Source organism: Caloenas nicobarica, chromosome Z (genome assembly GCF_036013445.1).
Source record: "Caloenas nicobarica isolate bCalNic1 chromosome Z, bCalNic1.hap1, whole genome shotgun sequence".
NCBI lineage: Eukaryota > Metazoa > Chordata > Aves > Columbiformes > Columbidae > Caloenas > Caloenas nicobarica.
In genome coordinates, this window is record NC_088284.1 from 27,258,657 (window position 1) to 27,271,176 (window position 12,520).

Below are 12,520 nucleotides of genomic sequence, written 5' to 3' on the forward strand. Positions count from 1 at the left end.
GTTGCACATATTAGATTTCAAGAATCTGAAAAGAAATAAAATACAACAATGGGGGGAAAAAAGCTTAAAAAGATTTTTATTTTTCATTTCATAAAGAATGTGAATTTAGTTTAGAAAAGGAATGGATTAAAAAAAATAAAAGAAACACCTTTCTCAATGGAGCCATTCCTGGAGAAATTCCATTTTAAGATAAAAGAATAATACAGGTAGAGACAGAAAACCAGAAAACCTTTACATTCCTGGATTGAGAACTGCACCCGTTGGAAACTTAGAAGTGCATTATTCTCCCCTGTCCCAAACATTTACAAGAATTCCTAAAGGCACATTAAACTGCTTTTCCATCTCTCATGATCCAGAGTTCTTTTGGACAGTGTGAAAGTACCAGGTTTCCTCACACTCTGACCAAAGGATATGAGGGAACTTTCAAGCAAGACAGATTTCAGCATTGACAGAAGGCCTGGATGTAATCTATTTATCTTTCTAATTGTGTCTACCATGTCTTGTATGCCACCCTCTGAAATATGTAGTAAAACTATGTACCAGTACATCCAGAAATCAGTCCTCTGTTGGATTCCATGAGCAGCAGCTAACTGGAAGATCTTATACTTTTTAAAAGCTAGAGGAGCATAGAGCCAAAACTTTGCAAATTTTGAAAGAGACTTTACAGCGAGACAAAAGCTTCCAAAACTGTTTGAGAAAGTCTTAAAGATTTTGTATTAGTTCCAGTGTTACTTGATAAATGGCAACTTCTGTGCAAATGCAGCCGTCATGAAAATCTATCATTGTTCTGACTCTGGCTGCAGGCCCTGCTCTGCACCAAACAGCAGAGCAGACGGGAGGAAGTGCCGTGTGCTCCCCGAGCTGGGGGCATGCAGCATACTGCTGGTGTTGCCTTCAGCTCTACGCTACCCAAAACCCTTGACAGAGGCATTGCTAAGTCACACCATCCCAGTCCAGGGACCTGGCACCCTGCCACATGTGCCCCATTAGGATGTTGACTGTTGACACAAGGTTGGTGTGGTCTAGTTACTGTCTTCACCCAGTTTAATGGATTTTAACATAAAATCCTAACAGATTGCACTCAATGACAGCAAAGGAATCTTCATCTGCAGCATCTGGCTTCCAGGCTCTGGATGAGAAAGAGGAAACAGGCTGTGTTTCTTCAAACAAGATAACCAGTTGTAAACCAGCAAATATCCTTTTGTTGTCTTTAGGAGACGCAGAGGTAAATCATACTGTCTATCACTGTTATCACTGTGAATTTGCTGAAGTGGAAAAAAGCTCCACCCTGGCACACAAAAGAGCCTCCTGCCTGCTAACTTTGACATTTTGCTGTTCCTCACCAACTGTTCTACTTGTGCAACCCCACCAAGTTTCCCCTACGTCACTCTTGCAGCCTGTTTCCTGGTCACTTTGGCCTCTGCAGGAACTTGGCAAACCTCTTCTCCGTGTGGATGCTTATGTGTCATAATAAATTGTCCCCTCCTACCCATCCACCCACCCACCTATCTAATAAACATGCAGAAGTTACCCAGGATTTCCTACACAGGGAACAGACAGCAAATAAGTTGGATTTGTCAGCAATCTCCACATTTCAGTGACTTACACCCTTTCCCCTGTAATCGCAATGTGACAACCCTCTCACACACGCGCTGGTTGTCCAGCATAACAATAGCTCACCAATATCATCGTCCTCAATCACTGTCCCTTGACCAATATCATTTTCCCCAGTCATTGTCCCTTGAGCACAGGGGTCTTGATCATATGGATACAACTGCTATCATCACACCAACGATAGTGAATGCCAAATAATCCATGTATTTTCTCTTTCCCTTCAATCTCTAAAAAGCATCCCAGTTTATAGACTGGGAGGGACAGACATAGACAAGTTGTCATATCTCTCCCCCAGGCTCCAGAGTCTATATCTAAAGTAATAATGCCTCGATTTCATTTGAGGAGCCCCGTACCCCTGAGGCCCCAGAGGAACTCAGGACAATGGAGGAGTTCGCCTTAGTTGATGAGGATTGGGTTAGGGAGCAATTAAGCAATCTGGACATCCGCAAATCCATGGTTCCTGGTGGGATGCACCCACGGGTGCTGAGGGAGCTGGCTGAAGTCATTGCTGGACCACTCTCCATCATCTTTAGTAAGTCGTGGGGAACAGGGTAGGTGCCTGAGGACTGGAGAAAAGCAAATGTCACTCCGGTCTTCAAAAAGGGCAAGAAGGAGGACTCAGGTAACTATAGACTGGTCAGCCTCACCTCCATCCCTGGGAAAGTGATGGAACAACTCATCCTTGGTGCCATCTCAAGGAATATCAAGGATAACAGGGTCATTAGGGGCAGTCAACATGGCTTCACCAAGGGGAGGTTGTGCTTAACCAACCTCATAGCCTTTTATGAGGACATAACGATGTGGATAGATGATGGCAGAGCGGTGGATGTGGTCTACCTTGACTTCAGTAAAGCATTTGACACAGTCTCCCACAGCATCCTCACAGTTAAACTGAGGAAGTGTAAACTGAATGATTGGTTAGTGAGGTGGACTGTGAACTGGCTGAAGGAAAGAAGCCAGAGAGTCGTGGTCAGTGGGGCAGAGTCTGTTTGGAGGCCTGTATCTAGTGGAGTGCCTCAAGGGTCAGTACTGGGGCCAGTATTGTTCAATATATTCATCAATGACTTGGATGAGGGAACTGAGTGTACTATCAGCAAGTTTGCTGATGACACCAAGCTGGGAGGAGTGGCTGACATGCCAGAAGGCTGTGCTGCCATCCAGCGAGACCTGGACAGGCTGGACAGTTGGGCAGGGAGAAATTTAATAAAATATAGCAAGGGAAAGTGCAGAGTCTTGCATCTAAGTAGGAACAACCCCAGGTTCCAGTATAGGCTGGGGAATGACCTATTAGAGAGCAGTGTAGGAGAAAGGGACCTGGAGGTCCTGATAGACAGCAGGATGACCATGAGCCAGCACTGTGCCCTTCTGGTGAGGAAGGCCAGTGGCATCCTGGGGTGTATTAGAAGCGGGGTGGTTAGTAGGTTGAGAGAGGTTCTCCTTCCCCTCTACTCTGCCCTGGTGAGACCTCATCTGGACTATTGTGTTCAGTTCTGGGCCCCTCAGTTCAAGAAGGACAGGGAACTGCTGGAGAGAGACCAGCGTAGGGCAACGAAGATGATTAAGAGAGTGAAGCATCTCCCTTATGAGGAAAGGCTGAGGCAGCTGGGGCTCTTTAGTTTGGAGAAGAGGAGACTGAGGGGTGACCTCATTAATGTTTATAAATATGTAAAGGGTGAGTATTACGACGATGGAGCCAGGCTCTTCTCGGTGACAACCAATGGTAAGACAAGGGGTAATGGGTTCAAACTGGAACACAAGAGGTTCCACTTAAATTTGAGAAGAAACTTCTTCTCAGTGAGGGTGACAGAGCACTGGAACAGGCTGCCCAGGGAGGTTGTGGAGTCTCCTTCTCTGGAGACATTCAAAACCTGCCTGGATGCCTTCCTGTGCAGCCTCATCTAGGTGTTCCTGCTCCGGCAGGGGGATTGGACTAGATGATCTTTTGAGGTCTCTTCCAATCCCTAACATTCTGTGATTCTGTGATTCTGTGAAACAAGTATATTAACTCTCGTGATGTAATTTGCTGACAATGACTATTCAAGCTCAAATGACAAACTGTTCAAATATACACAGTTTAAAGCACCTCTCAAGCCACAGAGAAAGAATATAGAAGATACTTTGTGTGTATTGAGCACTGCTGCCCTGCGATGGTCCAGTCAGGCCTGATTAAACAGTTTCCTTGGGGAAGAGAGGGGAACAGGTGGGAACTTGCTCTTCCAGAAAACACATGGTAGTGATCTCTGGAACTGAGAAGGAAATGTTGCTTTACCAGACTTCTTGAGCACTGCACTGCAGATGTTAGCCTAAATCCACCTGCTCAGAGACGCCTTCACATCAGTCCAGGATTCCCAGCATAGAGCTGCCTAGTGAGCAAAACATTATGGAGAGTCACAAGGGGGGAAGCACATACCCTTGCTTCAATTCTTAAAATATCCAGCTTACAGGGAACCTGGGGGAGAGCCAGAAACATATCTCGTGGAAGACTGATCAACATTGTCCTATTGTTAAGTCTCCATAAGATGATGTTACAAAGGGCATGACAGCGATTTGGCTGTTTAGAGAAGTTGCGCTGGTAGCCACTTTTAGGGAAGCATGGTAAGACTGTATGATAGGCTTGAAAGAAATTGTCCCCTGAGAGGAGGGAGAGGAAGAAGGTAGATATAGCTAAGAAACAGGGAAAATAAGAAAATGGCTTGTTTCTTCTGCCATTTAGTGCATTTAATTCTATTCAAACTACTTCAGCCCTTTCCCTTTTCAAACAGCCATAGTTTAAACATTATTTTTATTGCTTTTTGAAGGTATTTTTTATAGTTTGAAAAACCATGTCAGAATTTAAGTTTCAGTTACTTCAGTTATTTCTTTCATTATGTTGTAATCCCAGACCCTTTGGATAACAGTTTCTGTTTTAACCAGAGGCAGTAGACAGGATATGTTCTTGTTCCAGCCTTGCTTTCCACTTGGATTTACAGGAGCGCATTTTTAGTGACCTTTCTAGTGCTCTACAAGACTTCATTTTTTCCCCCTCCCCTCGTCTTCCAAGAGCAGTTGGAACCTGAATAATTAGACACTTCTGTTCCATGGCAGCACTTCTTCAATCCCACTATCATGAAGATTAGCTTCTAATTGCTGGATCATCTGATCTAGCATTCCCCAAATCCAACTTTTCTCAGAACTCCATGTTAAATTCTTCAGTCAGCTAAACTACTGGATTTCTACAATAGCCCTATTAACTCCAATGGTGTTTCTCTAGATTTCAAGCAGCCCACAAGGAAGGTCTCACCTGGCATGAAGTACCAAACTATGTCGCTTGTCATCTTGTCAAACTAGTTTATCCATTACTACTACCTCTGTTACTACTAGCTCTTAACTTTGAGGCATTAGAAGTTGTTCTAAATTATTGTCACTCAAGGTCTCAAAATAAGGGAGCAGTAGTGCTCTATGTGACAGGAGCACAAGACAAGGAGAGGAATGGGGAAACCTTGAGAGCCTGGTGCTCAACAGAATCACAGGAGGAAGGTTGCATGAAGAATAAAGTGCTGGATGGGAGGCCAAGGGCATCAGTGTAGTCTGTGACATTTTTCTGGTATGTCTGAAAGAGAAAAGGCTACCTACTCAAGTTATAGATGTACTATCAAACATTGGGGGGGGGGGGTGTTTTGGGTTTTTTTGTTTTGTTTTCTTCTGGAAGGCTCTTTATCTCACTTTCACCACTTTGATTACAATATCAACAAATGCTTAATTAAATGCAACATTTTGTCCCTGAGCGGGTATGTAAGATGGAAACATTCATATATTAAACCAGAGAATAGCAACATGGGTGCTGGGATGATAGTTTGTTGGAATTACATTGCCAAGTCCTGTTTTTCATGGTGCAGCATGTCTATATCCTATATATTTGGTGCAAAACTAGCTCTTTATAGGGCTTTTGTTTGATTTTTTTTCCCTAAACAAGGTCAATGTTAGGAAACAGAGCCAAAATAAATGTTCATCTCTTTGCTGAAAGCTGTGCAAGCTTTTAGATGTGAGTTTTCAGTTGATTTCTGCCAGGAACATCTGCCTTGACTCATTTTAGTCTTACTAAGGTTGTCACCCTTCCGAAAGGAATTCCTGTTTCCCTTCCTTTCACACACATATGCACTGCTTATCAGGGCATCTAGAGGAACACACAGATCTGTGTGATTAAGAAAAAAAAAAATAAAGATGACCTGTCACTCATCATATCCCTCGGATTCAACAGAAAGGAAATTAATTTTAGTGAGCATTCAAACCAAACAATAGCAATTCTGCAGCTGGTTTCAGAGGTCTGATGTCAACAACACTAAACACATTTTTATCTCATTTGAGATTTATTGAAAAATCCAAGTGCTTGATAAACAGTTGCTGACAAAAAACAAAACAGATTACCTCAGCAAGTAAAGTAGGATAGGAGGAGACTTGTGGCATACGTACTTTGGAACATATTGAACACATCAATTTCTTATAAAATATTAGCTAGTTGGAACATAATTTATGTTAAGTTTTATCCATCAAGTTACATTTATTCGCCAGTGTATAAGAATTATAAATATAATTATTGAGAAAATTGCCATTTTTTTGAGATTTCTTGCATTGAAATTTGTTAGAATTAAAAGCAGTTTTCATCAATATTTGTTCATCCCCTCAGGTAACAAACCAACCTTTTTTTCTCAGAGTGACAACTTTCAAAAGTTAAAAAACCAACAGCTATAGCTATTCTTTGAAGCTTTCAGAGATTACATACTCAAGGATTAGCTATATTTTTGCTTGCTTTGTAAGAGGCAAGATGATCCAATTTCTTTTTCTATTCTCTACATGGGATCTTCCTGTTTTCTTTAGCTCCCACACTACTCTTATCTTCTATAAGAAATCCAGATGGCTGAGATTTAGGACAGCCCATGCTTGGTGACTAATGCATTAATACAGAGGATGTTACGTTGCCTGAAGAATAGGCAAGGAGTAAACAATCAAAAGATTGTTTATACTGTCTGGAAAAAAAAAAAAAAGAGAAACTTCTGAAAACACCTTTCAAAGCATCCAAATCCCATCCTCCAATTCACATTTTGTAACTCCCTGAGGATCTATTTTCCAGTATTTCTTAATAGAAACGTGCTTAAAAAAAAGCAAAAGCCTCAAATACCCATCAATATAAAGGGTTTTTCATACAAAATATGCAGGTAGCTCATCTAAATACCAGTATTGTAAAACACTGGTCAAGCTCAGCCCAGACAGTGGACAGTACGTGGTACGACCTGGGAGCTCTGCTGTGCCATTCCCAGCCAAAGGACCTGGAATCAAGGCAGAAATGTAGACATCCACATTGAAGATTGTCAGGGATTGAAAGATTGGTGAATTGTGTGAGCTAAATCTTCCCACAGAAGGGAGTGGGAGGGGGAGGGAGAAGAAGCTTGCTTCCTAACAGATCAAAGCAGAAAAGCACATCCAAACTCATGAGCTAAATGCAGTGCATCATCTTAGTCTACATCTGTGTTAATAAATTAAATTGTGCTGAAGAATATTTCTGAGCACTGTGCACATTCTTAAAACAGTCTGTGGCATGGCTTTGGCTGAAAAGACATAATATTCTCTGAAATAAAACCATATTGACTGGCTGTTTTTTGCATCTTCAGTGTATATGTTCAAGAGAAAATCCATCTATACAAAGGTGACTAATATCTCAGGAAGAAATCTCTTCAGGTAGATGAAGAATGGCAGAGGAATAAGGATTACAGGTATCACACCAACAAAAAAATATGGTTAAAATAAAGGGATGCTTATATACTTTTTGAATACCGATTAAGACAGTTAGCATGTTTATGCTCCACTAGATTGTCCAAAGCTGGTTAACACTGGCAAAAAAACAGCACTGTAAATTGACTAAAAGATTGATGCTGTGTTGGGGGAGACTAGCAAAAATGATAAAGAGAAAGAAGAAAAATTATTACCATTAATATGCCATCTGATGTCTTCCCCTCTGGGAAATTAACATTAAAGGACTTTCTACATGATTTTTCAGAAATTAGATTTCTTTGTAGTTAGCTTTATGTGATACCAACTTTAAGGCAGTGTACTCTTCATGCTGTCTGGAGGCATTTTTCCTTCATTTACTATCCCTCCTCAGGAGGAAGATGTCAGCAGTCAGTCAGGACTTCCACAGAGTGAAACATTATTCCCAAGAAACCATAGCAAACCACCCTGTCATACACCAACTTACTGGGAAAACTCTGCTCTTGCTTTCCAGGTTTATATGAGTAAAAATTAGTTGGGTGTACCTGTTACCTGGAAGACTAAAAAGCCAGAAACATTGTTTTCTGTCATTGACACAGTTAAGACCTTTTAACTGTTGCACAATTATCCCCAAACTCATGACAATATGAACTACAATGATCCCAAGTGTAAATAAGTAACCAAGGAGCTTTTGAAAGGCAGAGGAAAAGTGTATTTATGGATTGATTGTGTGCTACAATACTAGATAACGCTATCATACAAATACCAAACATTCCCTAGCTGCTACCTCATGCGATCAGTTTTATTGCTGAGGACACAGGCAGGCAGCCGAGAGGCTCTCCAACCATGACAGTGCATATTGTCACATCCAATAGTGCACACGAGGTAACTCCTCTCCTTGTTTTACCATTTATGATAAAAAAACCAGGGAGGTTGTGTTCCTGCAAATTGTATTTTGGAGGACAGAACAAGTCCATGGACATTGCTTGCCCCTGCTTACTTCCACACAGCGCTCACTGTCACAAAGGTCCAAATTCTTCAGTGTGACTGTAACTGCTTGCAAAACAAAGCACCTTTCATCTGTTTTATTGAGCTTCTTAAGAATTCCTTTTGTAAGTTGGAACTCAGGTAATCCACAGACATAAGAAAGAAATGCCTTTGCTTTTTGAACATTTCACATTGATGAAAGCGGGGCATCTGAGGCAAATGGGACATAGTTAAAGCATCTCCTGCTCTTATAGATATCTGCTTCTTGCAACTCTCTTTAAGCTCCTCTAAAGAATGCTAGGATCTTGAAGTTTCACAGGTTACAACAAGGAGTGAAGAGTATGCAAGTGAGTTGCTGCCATGATTTTAGCAAAATACAGCTCAGCTGTGGCACAGGAAGGTTAAGCTCTGACTGTCAAACCCACACCAATCAGATCACTCCAGAAATCTTTCCACTCATAACTACCTTAAGTAAATACTTTTTTACTTCCAAATGTTTGTAGTATATTCGAGCAGCAACTAAAGAACAATACTGCAGGACTAAAATAGATACGAAAATCCCACGCACTCTGCTGCTGGTGGAGCTTTTCCACTCATTAGTCATATTTCTATTCTGTTTGACTGTGTTATTACTATTTTATTTCATTCTTTTTCCAGAGGCTGCCTATGGTTACACCTGATGACAGTTATTGTTTCCATTGTTGCTTTTCTAGTGCAGTGCCCAGAATGGGCTGCATCTAATAAAACATTAACAAAAAACAAAGCACAGAAAGGATCTGCCCACTAAAATAACAACAACATGCCTCCAGCATATGAATAGCACTGAAAACCTTCCATTCAGGGTTTCCAAAGATGTTCCTGGATTTGCAGAAACATCACAAAGAGAAGATTAATAGCTGTATATATTTATTTCTTAGCTCATTCCAGAAGACAAGAAGAAAAATGGGAGCCATTTTGAAAAACAAATAAAGCACCATATAGACTGTTTTATTAGTGTAGCATTTGTTAACAAGGAAACTTCTACTAAACTGAAAGTTATTATCTTGTATTGGAAGGCAGCAGTTATTTAACTCTGAAGATGAATGTTATTCCACCACATTGCCCTGCAACTAAAGTGAAGGACTAGTCAGCAGTGGACTCCCCCTTTTGGATTCAAGAATGAGGTAGCTGAAGTTCCTCAGGTCTCTAATGCTGTTATTATTATTTTCCTTTCTCTCCCATCTCTAACAGACAAGCAATGTGGGATGATCTTGTACTCTTCTGCAGTAGTACATCTGGGTCTGATGAATATGGAAAAGAATGTCAGTGCTGATAAGAATAAGGCTTCTTTATTTTGCCACAGCCTTGGACATCTTTTTTTTCTGGTAGCTGCAAAACAAGACCTCTCCTGTCACATTCCTTGAGAGATTTGTGCATGAAAAAGTCTGATTTTTTAATCCTTCGAAGTATGACCATATCCTTCAGAGAAGGGTATTTTCACCATCTTATCTTAGACATCAAATTTAGGTACTTCAGCTGATATCCAGGGTTTTCTACATAGATAATGAAAGGCATCAGTGAATTGCGCATGGGAAGAGTTTGAGTTAGACCTCTCCCCCTTCACCAGCCATTCAGGCAGCTCAAAGCCTTCTGCCTAATTCTGGCTACCTAGTGCCTTTAAGTGGAAGTTGTCACTTATTATTATTGAAATCCAAGACATTAACACTACATCTACGTGTGGGGGCTCTTCAATATAAACCCCAAATCATTTCATCTCTCCAAGAGAAACTCCCTTAGACAAAACAGAATCAAGACTCAAACTAGTCTCCAAACAACTAAAAAACCCTGCAACCTCCAACCCCACCCCCCAAACTAGAAAAAGGAGAAAAGTACCACCAAATAAGAGAGAAAAATGTCACAGTATGTGCTAGCTTCATGTCCTACTATGTATTTATTTTCCTTTAACAGTTTCTGCAACATTGGGAAGCACAGTGCAATCCCATGTCACAGGTGGGGATTTGATATAAAAATGCTAAAACTTAGAACATGTACAGTATTCAGATTCATATCCTCGAATTTAAGTATTGGCCTAGTGTTAGAGTCCTAAAGTTCTAAGTGCTTTAGAAGGAATATGCTTAGATAGGTCTCCTTCAGGTCAGATCAGAAGCCTATGTCACTGGACTGGATCTGCCAAACCCAACATTAGAATACTTTTTGGGACTACTGGGGAAGTTGTCTTCTAAGGAAGAACAGTTCAACCTGGTTTTTGCCAGATGATGTTATGTAAACCCTCTTCGGAAAACTTATGTTACAATCATGGACATATTTCCAGACACAGGTTGTGTTACCAAATATTTAAATCTTCTACAGGAATCCTCTAGTTCACTGATTTGTACCATCACACGCACAAGCACCATATAAGTAAATACTTACCAGACACATTTCTGTTATTCAGCTGTCAGGCCTGCAGCATCTTAAAGTCCAGCTGTTCCTCTAGGTACAAACATGAACAAAATAAAATGGAAGCTGTCTCCAAAAGGGAAATGGTTGTTGGAAAGTCCCGTACCATCTTTCACCTTGCAATATTTTCAGCACATTACTTAACAGCAAACAATCCAGAAAGTGAACTTTGTTCTGAATTATCACATTGGTGCTTTCCCGTCTGCAGCCAAAGCAAGCAGTAGGATCACAAAGGCTGACTGCATATTGATTTTGCAAGAGACTGAGCAAAACTTCAGAGAGCACTAATGACAGCTTTTGCTGTCAACACATCACATGTTCCAACAAAATTGGAAGTAAAAACTTATTCACCTTTTAGCTGAAGGTTTTCTGTGCTTCTGACCATTTCTGATTAACCAGCTAATCTCCAGATGCTTACAAGTGAGATATCAAGTGTCTGAGATAAACAGTTTAACATAACTACTTTTTTGGTTTTGTGAGTAAATTGCTGAGTCACTTATACCCACTTCTCTGACAAAAAGGTTAAAGGACCCTACAGAGTCCTCTCAATATTTAGGTTTTTGCAATAATACTTTTTATTACACCGTCAATAGAAGAAAGCAATTTTGCTCCCCACACTCACTTGCCTACAACTGAAAAACACGAAGTGTTTCAGGCTGTAGTAATTCTGACATTCATTAAAAGAACCCCTGTTCACTCAGCCATTCTGGGATCTTGTGTGTTCTTTTGTTCCAATAAACTATACCTTTTGACATGAATTACAGGCATTGCACTGAGTGAGACACAAATACATATCATTGCTGGTCTGGGACTGTACCTGGCTTTCTGCTCTGCATCTGCAGAGTGCCTATTCGAACCTGCATGGCAGTCCATAAAAAAAGTAAAATTCTTTTTATTATTGCAATAAAAGGTAAGGACAGTTCAGCAGTCTAAGCATCAGAAACAAAAGCAAAAATCTCAGTGTTTTTGACTGCAAAGACAGTTTTTTCCACAATGGTACAGGTAATTTAGCTACGAGTTTTTAATTGTTGTTTATTCTTGCTTACTGTTTCTCTGCTTATCCAGCTGTACGGAATAGGCATCAGAGCAGGACAGGGATAACATAACCATTTTAGGAAGCTAAACACACCTCATAACATTTGATGTTCCCAGACATCCTTCGGTGCTTGATCAGGTTACAGATTATTTAGCTGTTCTGAGAATTTCCCTGACCTGAGTTAACTGTGGCTAAAGTTTATCTCTCATTTCCTGCCCTGTCCCCTCCATAAACCCCAGCTCCTGGTTACACTGTCCAGCACTGAAGTCAGGCTTGAGTGTGTTACAGCTTAGAGACTCCAGGACAGCTTCTGTCCCATTCTCAGTGCTGGCTGCTTCCTACTTCTCCGTTCACGTCTTGTGTCAATTGAGTGAGTCTTAAACAAAGAGATTCAACAAAATCTCAACACTGGTTGTCAAAATACTGTGAGCATAGACAAAGCTTTACTACCCAAGACCAGGTCGCTTTTAGTGAGGAAGAAATAGCAGAGGACTCCAAAACTACCCTAATTAAATTGCTACAGTTATGCTCCATTTTCTTCATCAGAAAATGTGTCTGTTATTATATCTCTTCCTTATTTCTTTTGTGATCATATATGTTAAAGTATTAGTTAAGTTTTCTGCTAATACATATTGTCTGCCAGCTGCCTCTGAGAATACACTTGCCTTTCAGCAGGGCTGCTTCGAGCTCTTTGGCACGTCT